The sequence below is a fragment of the Manis javanica genome, chromosome X (assembly GCF_040802235.1).
Source record: "Manis javanica isolate MJ-LG chromosome X, MJ_LKY, whole genome shotgun sequence".
Taxonomy (NCBI): domain Eukaryota; kingdom Metazoa; phylum Chordata; class Mammalia; order Pholidota; family Manidae; genus Manis; species Manis javanica.
In genome coordinates this window covers 23,963,461-23,977,706 of record NC_133174.1, presented here as the reverse complement: position 1 = coordinate 23,977,706, position 14,246 = coordinate 23,963,461, and the positions used below count along the sequence as shown (strand labels likewise).

Here is a 14,246-nt window from a genome sequence, read left to right as displayed (position 1 = left end):
CCCGCCCACAAAAACAACAAAAACAATGAATAAACAACTACATGTCAATGAGAATGGCTGTAAGAGAGCTCGAGAATATAATAAGGAAGTACAATAAAGAAGCTGAAAAAGAGGAGCAGAACAACCACAAGATGAAATGAAAACAACAAAAGGTTAACAGTAAGTTCTCATGACTAGTTACCTTAAATGTAAACAAATTAAACCTACCAAGCAAAAGTCATAGAATGCCTAATTAGATAAACATGATCTAGTGATAAGCTGTCTATGAAAGAATCACATTAGAATTAAATACACATAGAGGCTGAGAGTGAAGGAATGAAAAATGATATTTCATGCAAATGGTAACCATAAGAAAGCAGAAGTAACTATATTTATAGCAGAGAAAATAACTAAGTCTAACATTGTCTCTAGAGACAAAGGTCATTATTTAATGATAAAAAGGTCAGTTCAACAGGAGGATGTAACTATTATAAATATATATGCACCTAACATCAGAGCACCTAAATATGTAAAGTAAATGTTGGTTGATCTGAAGATAGAAATTGACAGCAATAAGTAATAGTCAGGCACTTAAATATCCTCACTTACAGTAATGGGTAGAAAATCCAGACAGAAAAACCAGGAAAGAAAAGGCTGACCTGAACAACACCATAGACCAAATGGGCTCATCTGACATATATAGACTTTCCCATCAGTAGCAGAAGAATACACTTCTGCCCTGGATGGAATGGATTATGGACCTATAGACTACTGAATGCAGATGTGATTATAGTGCTTGACCTAATGCCATAAGAATAAAGCCAGGGAGAAACCCTTTTATCCCAAGAATGTTCCGTTGTCATTTCTTGGTCTCAAGGAATCCATAGTGAACTTGCCTGGAGTTGAAACACACAGGCAAGACAATATCTGTACTCTCATGTTCATTTCAGCCTCAACCATAGTAGCCAAGAGATGGAAACAAATGGGTAAAGAAAATGTGATATGTTACTGAGCTCACAATTCTTTTATTTGGCCATTTGGGCTGGGCTTAGCTGGGCAGTTTTACTGCTAATCTTGGCAGGAATCACCCATGCATGTAGCTGTAGTGAATGGTCTCACATGTCTAGAGGTTGGCTGGGTGTCATCTTGTATGACAAGAGTGACAGAAGAATACTCTGGACTTACATGGTAGTCAGGAGTTTCAGGCACAGCAGGAGAGCAAGCCTTGATGTGCAAGTCCTTTTCAAGCCTCTGCTCGTAATATATTTGCTAATATCCTACTGGCCAAAGCAAGCCATATGGCCAACCCAGAGGGAAGGAGTGGAGATACAGACTCCACTTCTCGATGGGAAGATCTGACATATCATATTGCAAGGGCAAATGCACAGAAAGGGGCATAATGTGTGGCCATTTTTATAATTTACCACATTCCTCCTCTCATTTCATCCCCTACTCCTGCCTCCATCACTTACTCCATTCCAGCCAAACAGACCTCCCAGCTTTTCCTCAGAAATGGAAGGCATATGCCCTCACTCTAAGGCCTCTTTACATACTTATTGTTTTGCCTGAAATATTCTTCCACCAGATATCCACATAGCTAGTTCCTTTGGTTCCTTCACATTGTGGGATGGCAGTCTGACTGCCCTCAGCTTGGCAATTCTGGTCTTGGCTGGGATCACTCATGTGTATGTGATACTCTGGCAGGTCCGTTGGGTGCTAGGAAGGCTTCAGCTGTAATGGTTTGTGTCTGCCACATTACTCCTCACCCAACAGCAGACTACACTAGGCTTGTTCACATAGTAATCAGAAGGTTGGTTCCAAGTGAGGGTAGTAAGAAGCACTCAAGGCTTCTTGAGACAGAGCTTGGAAATAATGCAGTGTTACTTCCACCACATTCCATTGGCCAAAGCAAGTCACAAGGTCTAGTCAGATTCAAGGGCTGGGGAAATACATTCCACTCCTCAATAGGAGGAGCTTCAACATCATATTGTAAAGTGACATTGATTCATGAAGGGGAATAAGTGCAAGCAATACACCATAGTGTGCCATTTTTCAGTATCTTACTTCAAACAATTATCTTCAGCTCAGGGAAGTACATCTCCCATTACTCCTTTAATTATGTTTTCCCATCTCTAGTTTCTTCTTCAACATTTGCAACTTCTATTAGACAGATATTGACTACTGTGGATAAAGAGAAGGTTCCGATGGCCAGGATCCTCACCTGAACCTGAACTACTGGATGTAAATGGCCTACTGCTAGGCTACTGCTTCCACATCCGTAGGCAATATGTTGTTATTGACTGAGTCATTACATAAGGAGCTCTGCCCAGTGCTCTGGGTGGAGGCAGAGGCAAAGGAGGATTACAGACCTACAGACTGTTGGAAGCAGACATAATTCTAGTACTCAACTTATCACTGAGAGAAGAAGCCAGGTAATAAACTATTTCATCCCAAGAATGCTCCATTGTCATTCCTCAGTCTCACTGAATTCGTAGTGAACTTGCCTGGGGCAGAAACCCATTAGAAAAACGATTGCTGACATCGGCAGGATTCATTGTTGACCGTGGAAAACAATAGGCCGCCCTTATGGGTGTAGGGAAGTGAACATGAACAACTTCTTCATGAACATATCTCCCCAGGCAAGGGAAACAAAAGCAAAAATGAACAAGTAGGATAATATCAAGCTGAAAAGCTTCAGCAAAGGACACCATCAATAGAACAAAAAGGAACCCTACAGTATGGGAGAATATATTTATAAATGACAGATCCGATAAAGGGTTGACATCCAAAATATATAAAGAGCTCCCACACCTCAACAAACAAAAAGCAAAGAATCCAATAAAAAAATGGGCAGAGGAGCTGAACAGACAGTTCTCCAAAGAAGAAATTCAGATGGCCAACAGACACATGAAAAGATGCTCCACATCGCTCGTCATCAGAGAAATGCACATTAAAACCACAATGAGATATCACCTCACACCAATAAGGATTGCCACCATCCAAAAGACAAACAACAACAAATGTTGGTGAGGTTGTGGAGAAAGGGGAACCCTCCTACACTCCTGGTGGGAATGTAAATTAGTTCAACCATTGTGGAAAGCAATATGGAGGTTCCTTAAAAAGCTCAAAATTGACATACCATTTGATCCAGGAATTCCACTCCTAGGAATTTACCCTAAGAATGCAGCGCCCAGTTTGAAAAAGACAGATGCACCCCAATGTTTATTGCAGTACTATTTACAATAGCCAAGAAACAGAAGCAACCTAAGTGTCCATCAGTAGATGAATGGATAAAGAAGATGTGGAACATGTACACAGTGGAATATTATTCAGCCATAAGAAGAAAACAAATCCTACCATTTACAACAACATGGATGGAGCTAGAAGGTACTATGCTCAGTGAAATAAACCAGGCGGAGAAAGACAAGCACCAAATGATTTCACTCATATGTGGAGTAGAAGAACAAAGAAAAACTGAAGGAACAAAACAGCAGCAGAATCACAGAACCCAAGAATGGACTAACAGTTACCAGAAGGGACTGGGGAGGATGGGTGGGAAGGGAGGGATAAGGGTGGGGAGAAAGAAAGGGGGCATTAGGATTAGCATGTACAATGTGGGGGGCGGGGCACAGGGAGGGCTGTGCAACACAGAGAAGACAAGTAGTGATTCTACAGCATCTTACTACGCTGATGGACAGTGACTGTAATGGGGTTTGTGGGGGGGACTTGGTGAAGGGAGGAGCCTAGTAAACATAATATTCTTCATGTAATTATAGATTAATTATACCAAAAAAAGGCAGAAATTTAAAAAATTTAAAAAATTTAAAAATTTTTTAAAAAAGCTCAAAATAGAAGTACCATTGGACCCAGGAGTTCCACTCCTAGGAATTTACCCTAAGAATGCAGCAGCCCAGTTTGAAAAAGACAGATGCACCCCTATGTTTATTGCAGCACTATTTACAATAGCCAAGAAGTGGAAGCAACCTAAGTGTCCATCAGTAGATGAATGGATAAAGAAGATGTGGTACATATACACAATGGAATATTATTCAGCCATAAGAAGAAAGCAAATCCTATCATTCACAGCAACATGGATGGAGCTAGAGGGTATTATGCTCAGTGAAATAAGCCAGGTGGAGAAAGACAAGTACCAAATGATTTCACTCATCTGTGGAGTATAAGAACAAAGCAAAACCTGAAGGAACAAAACAACAGCAGACTCACAGAACCCAAGAATGGACTAACAGTTACCAAAGGGAAAAGGACTGGGGAGGATGGGTGGGAAGGGAGGGATAAGGGGGGCAAAAAAGAAAGGGGGCATTACGATTAGCATGTATAATGTCGGGGGGGGGCACGAGGAGGGCTGTGCAACACAAAGACAAGTAGTGACTCTATAGCATCTTACTACGCTGATGGACAGAGACTATAATGGGGTATGTGGGGGGCACTTGGTGATATGGGGAGTCTAGTAAACATAATGTTCCTCATGTAATTTTAGATTAATGATACCAAGGAAAAAAGTATATAACTCTGTGTATGTGTGTATGTGGAGGTGGGGCACTATGTGTATATATGTGGGGTAGAGGGGCTCTGTGCATCTGTGTGCATGTGTTGGCGAAGAAAGAATTTCCCAGAATCTCCCTAGCTGATTTCCCCTTATGTGTCAGCCAGAACTGGGTCCCACTGTATGCCTTTAAACCAGTCACTGGCTGCAAAGAATGAGATTTCTGGGATCAGTTTGAACCAGATTTTCATTCTTCTCCTTTTTAAAAGTTGATCGATGCCTAGTATCTTGTCCTAATTGAGATTCTTTACCAACAAGTAAGTTAAAAGCTGTTAGCTGGGTAAATAGCTGGGAATGTCACAAATGTGCTCTGATACTAGTGTGATTTTAAGTGGGTTCAGAGTTGAAAATATTAATACAAATGCTAGTAAATAATGTATGATACTACCTTTGCCATCACCATTTGCAACAGACTAACAGACTGATAAAGAATTTGGCTCTACGTATTGCACGGGAAATGCCCTTTCAGAGCTCATTGTATAGCATGTAGTCATATATTGCTTTCATGATACCTGTATATAGAATTGCAAGCTGTCCCTTCAGGTAATGAAATTCAGACAAGTTGGAACCTGTAAAGAGCAAATCAGTGCTGAAGTCATAAGCAAAGCCTGTACTTGTAGAGACTAACACACAGGATAGAAAGCCTTCGTGACCAAAATATAACAAATTCCACATTTGTAGGTATCCAACATAGAAAACAGTGTAGAGTGGTGTGTCTTTTCATATGTTTGCATTTTTCTCCTTCATTCCTGAAACGGTTTTTTTTTTTTAAACAAACACATAGCTATGCTCCGTATGCCACGGCCCATCTAAAGTGTAAAACTGAGTGGTTTATTTGGGCCTCATATCATCCAAATACTTCACTAAAGAATGCATAAAAGGTCTCCCCTGAATTATAAGGAAATTGTCCTGAGTTTTCTGCTTTCTTTTAATAGTGAAAGGTAGTGACTAGTGAGAGACTAGCTGCTGCTTTATTTTTGTTTTGTTTGGAGAGAGAGGTTGTGTTAAGAAAATTGACAACCTTGGAAGAGCAGCTAAGGTAACATATATTTTCTGTTGGTCAATATCTAAAACTGCCTATCAGTTCCTTTTTCTCACTACAATTTACAGTGGTAAGTTTGCACCTCACCTATCAAAACTGGCATCTGCCACATTTACAAGTCCCATGCAGCCTGACAGGGCTGTTTTTAATGCCACAGCCTTGTTTCCAGACTGCAAAGCTGAATTTCAAAGTCTGTCTTGCTGAGCCTCAGCACACCACCCCCCTTCTGTAATCATTAAGTTATGATTAGGACACAGCATCTAGACCCTACCCCGGACCTCATCCAAGAGAAGCCTGTGCAAAGACCGTGCAACGCCATCAAAATCCAGATCCACCAGGGCATTCCTCTTCCCTCGGACAGATGGGAATTGTACATCGGCAAAATTGTGTGTGATAAGCAAAAAGTGGAAGCTTCCAAATTGCTGTAGAATCACTGATAATTTTAGTACACTTAAACATAGAGCAAATTTAATGACAGCATTTCTGCCCTGTTTCTTTTAGTTGTGAAGATTTTGTGTTTTCTTCTGGGTCAATTGCCTGGAAAATAGCAAAAGATGTCTTGGAGCCTCCGCTGGCAGAGGATGCTTTGACCGTTTATGCACAAGGGCTGGCCCTGGGCTCTAGGGCTGCATTCTCCATGCCTTTCTCACTTGCACACACAGCAGTGTGGCAGAGCTACTTTACTGTTTACTCAGTTTGAAGCAGGCACTGGTTTGCCAGCAACTTTTACTGGTGGTGGTTTTTGAAGTCCATGCAACTAACAGATGTTTGTTGTTGGCTCCATATCTACATTCTTTGAAAGCTGGAAAATCAAATTGCTGACATTCAGACAACATTAATTCCCATATCCAGGGAGCCTAATTTGCTGTCCCCGAGATCCTGATTCCTGGTGTTCACGGGTTTAAAAACCATTTCAGTGACACAATATAAGAATGGGCTTGGGAGATGCAGTGCTGTCTCCACTGAAGATAATCACATTTTATAAACATCTGCGTCATTACTGGTATGATTCATCTCTAAGCTGTATACAGCTGTGTTTCCAGTTTCAATTAACAATCCCTTAATTGCATATCCATCTCATGTTACTAATTTAGTTAATTTATTCATAATTAAGAGTATTCTGTTTTCTACCAAGGTTTGTGGAGCTCAGAACATTATAAAGAGAAATATTTTAAGGCAGCATCTCTGAGGGATTTTGTTTCTTATAATCACATCACAGTAAAATGTCATTCATGCACCCAAAGGAAGATGAATTGCTAAGGGATTTTTTCCCAGTAAAATAACAAGCCATAGGAAGCTGCAATGTGTTGTGTTTTTAAACCAAGTTAAATGCTCTGCATTTTGTTCTTTCCTTTCTCCTTTCCTGACACCCTCTCAAAAAAATTATCATTTGATTTGGATTATTTAAGTATCACAGCAAATCCAGTCACCAGTGCAGATAAAACTGTCATTACCCTGTCAGGTAATGGTGTCTCTTAAAATCTAAGCTATAAAATCTGTACATTTCAGAGGACATTAAGATCACGAATTTTAAAATTGCCAATGCCTAAGCAAGTGGAATACATCCTCATGGACAATGGAAGGCAGATGATAACATGATACTAGGCAGTTAATTCATTTTCGTTTGACCTTTCCTAGAAAAAATGCACATACCCTTGCCACAAGGGTCTCTCCTGTGTTAGTATATGTCTGTGTGTCTGTGTGTCAACAGCAGCAATGATAAAAAAATAAAGGATGCATTGTTTAGGTCCAGGAACTGCTACTGATAGCTTCAACCTATCTGTAGGCTTAAACACAAGTCTCCTAACTGTCCAGTGCTCTGCAGATTCTACACAGTGAAAATAACAAGCTATCTTTGGCCTTGCACAAATTTAACTAATAAAAAATCCACCATCCCTACCCCCTCCTCCCCCTCTGGCACTTTCCTTGACCCTCAAGAAACCATGCATATTATTCGCATATTCTTCCACACATGCAGTCATCCATTACCTACTTTACTGAACTCCCACTACCTGTCTGTCATTGTGCGAGATACTGCAAGTTACATTATAATCAAAAATGGTCATGATGTCTACCTTCATGGAGCTTTCAACCTGGAGGAGCAGTTGGACATAACTCAAATAATCATATAAGTAAATGTAAAACTGCTTAATGAAACCAGGAAGATACGATTAACAATACTGAATACCTAACAAGACAGATAGAGGATTTTCAGCTAATGGTAGTTTAGGTCTTAGAGTCGTGTTTCTGTTTTCCCTTAACTAGTTTCAATTTCTGACAAGGTTTAAATTGTTTATCTCAGTATGAGGGGAAAGGTTTGAGCATCAGGAACAGTTGATATTGTTCATTCCTAATATACTTTTCAAAGTAACTGTGAAAGGAAAAATGGTAGTGTATGTACCTTATCCTATGCCTTTTAATTCTGAGCTCTGCTATTTATTTAAATAATTTCTATCTTAGAAGGGCAAGACATAAGAATAGGTAAACATTTTCTAAACTGACACTGGCAATAAACTCATTTGTTTTACTATGTATGAAAGCCATTAGCTTTCAACATTAACTTAAAATTTAGGTATAGGGGCCAGGCAAAATTTTAAACATTTCTGAAAGTCCCACCTTACCCCCACATCCACAAAATTTTTTCCCATATTGTTGTAGGTTTATTTTTGTATGTTCATTTATTTTAACATCTTAAATCTGAATTAAACAGGGGGTAGGAAGTAAAAACTATTAGCTATGTGTTCCCCAAGTGTGGATAAAGTGAAGGTTCCTGTGGCCTGGATTCTCACCTGGACCTGGTTGGCTAGCTCACTACACACATGTGGGCAATACATCATTATTGACTCTATATAAAGAGCTCTGCCCAGTGCTCTGGGTGACACAGTGGCACAGCTGCAAGGCTGCAGGAGAGCAGAGACGAGACTGAGATGGCTCCCCGGGGGGCAGAGAGGCCCAGAGGCAGAGACTGGTTTGCTGCATGCAGACTGCCTCTGAGTGGATGGGATTCTAGTGATTGACCTGCCACTGTGGGGATAAAGTTGGGTATAACCCTTTCACCCCAAGAACATTCCACTGTCATTTCCCTGGTCTCACTGAATCCATAGTAAACTTGTCCAGGGCTGAAACCCATTGGGAAGACAGTTGGCATAGTCAGCAGGGTTCACTGTTGACCAAGGAAAAGAACAGGCTGCCCTCATGGCAGGGGTGCTTCAGCAGCCTGCACCTGTGGATGGGGAGACATTCAAGTATCCCTCAGTGGACATGTGGTCCAATGTGGCTTGCCTCCTAGAGGACTGGACTCCACCCCAAGACTGGGAAGGGGCGGAGGCAACACCTGAGACAGTAAAGTTGGCCCTCAGCAAAACAGAGAATTCCTTAGAGAAGCAATGCCCATGAGGCAGTAGAAACGGTGGGGAGTTTTTTCCTCACAATATTGAGAAAGGCTGTAAGGGAGAAAGACACCCTCCTGCAGGAAGCATGAGAAGAGGCAGCATGAGAATGTGAGCTGCGAGGTGCCATTGAGGAGGTAAAAAAATTTTTGGTGATTGAAATGGAGTCACTACGAGGTGCTATGGAAATGGTAAAGGATGTTGTGGGAGCCTGAGAGGAAACAGCGCAAGAAGGAGCGGCAGCCTGAGAAGGATCGGCACAGGAAGCAGCAGCACGGGGGTGCAGGCTGCCGGGTGCCATGGGGCAGGTGCAGGATGTAGTGGAGCCGTCAGCCCCAGAAATGGAGGAGCAGAGGTTCGATGAACAAATGGGGGTGGAGACCCTGCCAGTGCCAGAGGCATCAGCCCCTCCCTGGTTGAAAGCTGGTGGAGAGCCCAAAGGAAAATAAAGACTCGGCAACCGTGGATTCTTCCAGGAGAGGTGCACCGCCTCCCCAGGCTGTGGAGCACTCCGTGCTCTGCCTCCATCCTCAGGCTCAAGCAATGAAAGCACAACAGGAACTATGGTCTGCTACTCTAAGGAAGAATTTAAAGGGCCCCGTGAAGGTCACGAGGACCCAGATGTGGGTTGATTTGGTAAAAACAGGAGCCGACAGAAAGAAAGTGGATGGAGGGTCAAATAGACTCTTACTGGAGCTGTGGCAACAACTGAAACCGGAGCAGCAGTTGCAGCCACTGAGGAAGAAGCAAAAGCCAGAGACAAAGCAACAAGACCAGCCTGTGTGTCTGCAAGACTTTTTGCTAGAGAGGCTGGAGAAGGTGGGTATTGTAAGGCCCACCCATATTTCTTTTGGTCAACTCATTTGAGTAGAACTGGTTCCAATACAGCCTGTATGACCACTTGGTGGCAATGGATCTCCTCAGGCTTGAGGGTTATTATAATTTGTCGTAATTTTTGTTATTTGTGTGTTGTATTATGTTATTATAGAATTTGGTTACATGTTCCAGCTTCCTCACACAGGGACCATTGCAGAGGATTGAAGGCACATAGATTGGGAGGCAAGAATCCTGGAGGGGTGGAGTGTGGAGAAAGTGAAGGTTCCTATGACCAGGATTCTCACCTGGCCCTGGTTGGCTTGCTCACTGCACATGGTGGGCAATACGTTGTTATTAACTCAACATAAGGAACTCCGCCACTGGGAAGAGTGCTCTGGGCAACACAGTGGCACGGCTGCGAGGCTGCAGGAGAGCAGAGCAGAGGCTGGAGTGGTGGCAGCGCCGAGGACAGAGACCGAGTTGGCTGTGGGAGCAGAGACACCAGCTTGCTGCATGCAAACTCGCTCTGAGTGGACAGGATCTTCGTGATTGACCTGCCACCATGGGAATAAAGTTGGGTATAACCCTTTCACCCCAAGAACACTCCAGTGTCATTTCTTAAGTCTCACTTAATCCATAATGAACTTGTCCAGGGCTGAAACCCATTGGCAAGACACCAAGGTTGATAACAATTTTAAGTAACACCCCAACCTATTATACAGGTCCATAGTCTTGAAGATATTTTCTCAGCTCCTTTGTAGAATAAAGGGTTTTTGAAACCAGAACAGATGAGATTATCTAGGCCAAACCCCCTAGTTTATAAATTAGGAAATATATTCTGGTTGATTTAGCCAAGATAGTGTCACATGTTAAAAGATGATCAGAACTCAAACCTAATTCAACAGTCTTTTCACTATATCCTGTTTTTTCCTTATAGAAAACAAAGATGTCTCCTTTTCAAAAATTTATGCTATTTATATGAAAGTCAAACATGCCTATTTAAATCATATTTTGCCATTTTGCAATAGTAACTCATTTAGGGGGTCATTTTTTAGGAGATCCTTAGGTTTGGTTGTACTTGAATCTGGACAGTGCATAATAAGTGATAGAAATAAGAATTTTAAAAGTATAGATGGTCACTTTCATTATCTTATGATGTTTTACATTAATAAAACTAACCCAGAAATGATAACCAAATTTAAATAAAGTTTCCTTATTTTTCCAGAAATCAACTAGAAATGTGAGATTTAGTCTTATATCTCTTATTTGCTTATTTCATTCCAAAGTTTATTTTACACTCTATGATTTTGTGGTTTTATAAAATATGTGTACTCAGCAAAAGAATCTCTTAGAAAAGAAAGTAAATATATCGCTTCTCGGCCTTTTGGCTAAGATCAAGTGTAGTATCTGTTCTTATCAGTTTAATATCTGATATGTCTTCTATCAGAGGACAACTATATTAAGTGCATTTTTGTAGCAGGAAGTTGGAGTAGGAGCTTGCTCCATCCACTTCACGCATCGACCTGATATTGCAGTGCTTTCAGGAGCGGTGCACCTGTATAAAAAGAAAAAGTAAGTAAATATCACATATGTAAAACAGCTGGCCATTTTTCACCATCTCTGCAGAGAGGGGACCTGAAAGGCAACCCCAGATAGAAACTCAACTCCGCTCCTTACCATGAATGAAGTTCCTTCACTGCAGTCAGAATAGAAATACTTTACACCTTCTCACTTGTTTCACAGCATTAACAGAGTTCCAAGATTCATGCTGCAATATTGCATAATGGTTTGTGTTTTGAATGATGAGAAATGGCAGGGCAGATGAAACTCAGTTTGAATCCTTGGATTTCCAATGGTACTGGATGGGAGTTGGGCACTGATTTCAAGTTGAGATAACAAAGAGAAGCCACTTGATGACTGCGACCAGACAGGACTCTTGTTATAGCTGGAGAGCATGTCTCATGCTTCATGCCTTAGATGGATATGCATGTCTTTAGGGCAAGGTCATCGCCATAAATCCCCAATGGCAGCAGTTGTGTAGAGCAAAAGAAGTATGTGTCAGCACCTTACAACTGAACTTTGTTACATGTCATATAATATGTTATATGTGAATACTAATTCATAGAAATGAGGATTGTAGGCACCACAGTGGCTCCGGCCTTTGTTGCCATGTGGCCTGGGAATACTTTTCTTTACGGGAACATGATGACGAAAATTGCATCGCCTATGCATTTCTTTGCCAGTTCTTTTCTAACACTATGTTCCTGTGTGGTGATCCAAAAACAGACTTTGATGTCAGGTGGGACATTTGCTTTAAACCAGTTTCCTACTTGACGGGATGATGTAAACGTTGCCTGCGAATCATTATTTGGCTTTCAGCTGAAGGTGTTGACTCTTGAGAAAGAGGCAATTGACAAGTGAAACTTGGCTTTTGGTTCTGGGTTTCCCATTAATTGATTCTGGACGTACACATGCAACTGGACTATCTTATTAACAAAATGACCAACTCCTAACATGTAAATGATTTCTCTCAGTGGTTCATGAAGAAAAGTTTCTAAGTTTTCTATCTTCATTGAGCTTATTTTCCAAAACATATATATTACTTTCTGATTTTTTTTCACAGAGCAAAGCAATATCAAGAAATTAATCACCAAAACAGTGGTATATTTTTATTCATCCTCATATTACAGAACACCAGGGTTTTTTTTTTAAGTTTTGACATTTTTTGCAGATGATAAGGTAGTTAAAAAGGAAATTAATAAGATGAGGTTAGCTTGGAAATGACAGAATAAAGGAAGAAATAAAAGAGAAAGGCAATAAAGATGAGTGGATACCAACCAGAAAGATTTTTAAGCTCTGAGAAAATAAAAAGGAGGAAAGCATGCCTATTAATAACATAACCCACTCTCAAATCACACCTCTGCTACCCCATGTGCATCATTTTGGCCCTGGCACCCCATTGGTGCTACTGTTCTATAAGCCATGCCAGCAAACACTTCAGGTCACTTATTTTGGGCTTCACCTTGAGGTTTCAAAATAAGTACAGAACCCAGGGATCTGCCACACTGAAACCTTTATCCATTTAACCATGTCATGAGCATTTATTAAGCAGCTCCCATGTACATAACATTGCTCCAGATAAGTTTTCCCTAGACTGCTGTTCTGTAAGAGAAGAAGAAGGCCCTCAGGGAGCCTTAGAATCCAGCTCTGGAGATGGGTTCAACATTTTTATTATGTAATGATTTCATTCCAATGGTAACAAGCACTTGAAAGGAGAAAAACAGAGGGCTAAGAGAGTGTAATGGTGGAACCTGACCTGGCCTGGTGGTCAGGAAGGTTTACTGGGGAAGTGATTGATATTTTAGATACACACACACAAGCACAAATACATGCAGAATGTATTCTGAGTGGCTATGATAAATGCATTTCTTATTCTAAATGATGATCAAAGTTTGAAAACTGTTGTCTCATAATTCCAGTAAGAGTAGGGATCATGTGACCCATTTATCACATGTCTTCCCCAAGGTGTCTAGTGAGGAAGTCATTGCTGAGCAACTACCTGAACACCAAGACCACTTCAGTCATCACTGAAAGCAGAAGGCATGGCGTTCACTGAAGGAGAACTAAAGTTTAAAATTTTTGCATGGGAAGTGTGTGCAGGGCCTGCACCTCATATTCAAAACATGTTACACCTCTCTTTGGATAAACTAGGGGTTACATCTCAGTGGAATAATTTGTGGATCAAGTCCTCGTGCTTTTGTAAAGAGAGGAGGGGCAATAACAAATGGAAATGGGAACATGTAAGTATAGGAACCTTTGTATGTTTAGACCACATTTGCTGATCTGTTCATCCATCCATAGACACTGCGTTGTTTCCTGGTTTTAGCTATTGTGAATAATGCATTGAACATCGGTGTGAAAATATCTCTTCAATATACTGCTTTCAACTCCATTGTGTATGTACCCAGAAATGGAATCAGTGGATGATACGGTAATTCTATTTTCATTTTTTAGGGATTTGCCATAGTGTTTTCCATAGCCAGCCATTGAACCTTTATACATTCCTACCAGCAGTGCACAAGGGTTTCAGTTTCTCCACATCCTCACCAACACACTTGTTATTTTGTTTTGTAATTTTAGCCATCGTTTAAACAGAAAGTTCTTACATATGCTGCAACATGGATGAACCTCAAGGACATTATCGTAAGTGAAATAAGCCAGGCACAGAAGACAAATACTATGATTCCACATATATGACGTGCTTAGCGTAATCAAGTTCAGGGAGATAGGAAGTAGTATGGTGGTTGCCAGGGCCAACGGAGGAGTTGCTTGCTATTCTGCAACAGATAAAAGAGTTGCGGTCCTATGAGATGAAAAAAGTTATGGACATGGATGATGGTAATGGTTGTACAACATTACAAATGTATTTAATACCACTGAACTCTACACAAAAATG

The 14,246-nt window shown here is 41.0% G+C and overlaps 1 protein-coding gene and 1 non-coding gene across 13 annotated transcripts in view; both read left to right on the top strand.

The window, feature by feature from the left end:
* DMD (dystrophin) overlaps positions 1 to 14,246 on the top strand; it is a 2,259,748-nt gene that overhangs the window by 1,987,192 nt on the left and 258,310 nt on the right. The gene's annotated exons all lie outside the window — the stretch shown is intronic.
* On the top strand, positions 11,159 to 11,350 carry LOC118967333 (U2 spliceosomal RNA). Its single transcript, XR_005054251.2, has one exon. It is a non-coding gene; the product is annotated as a U2 spliceosomal RNA (small nuclear RNA).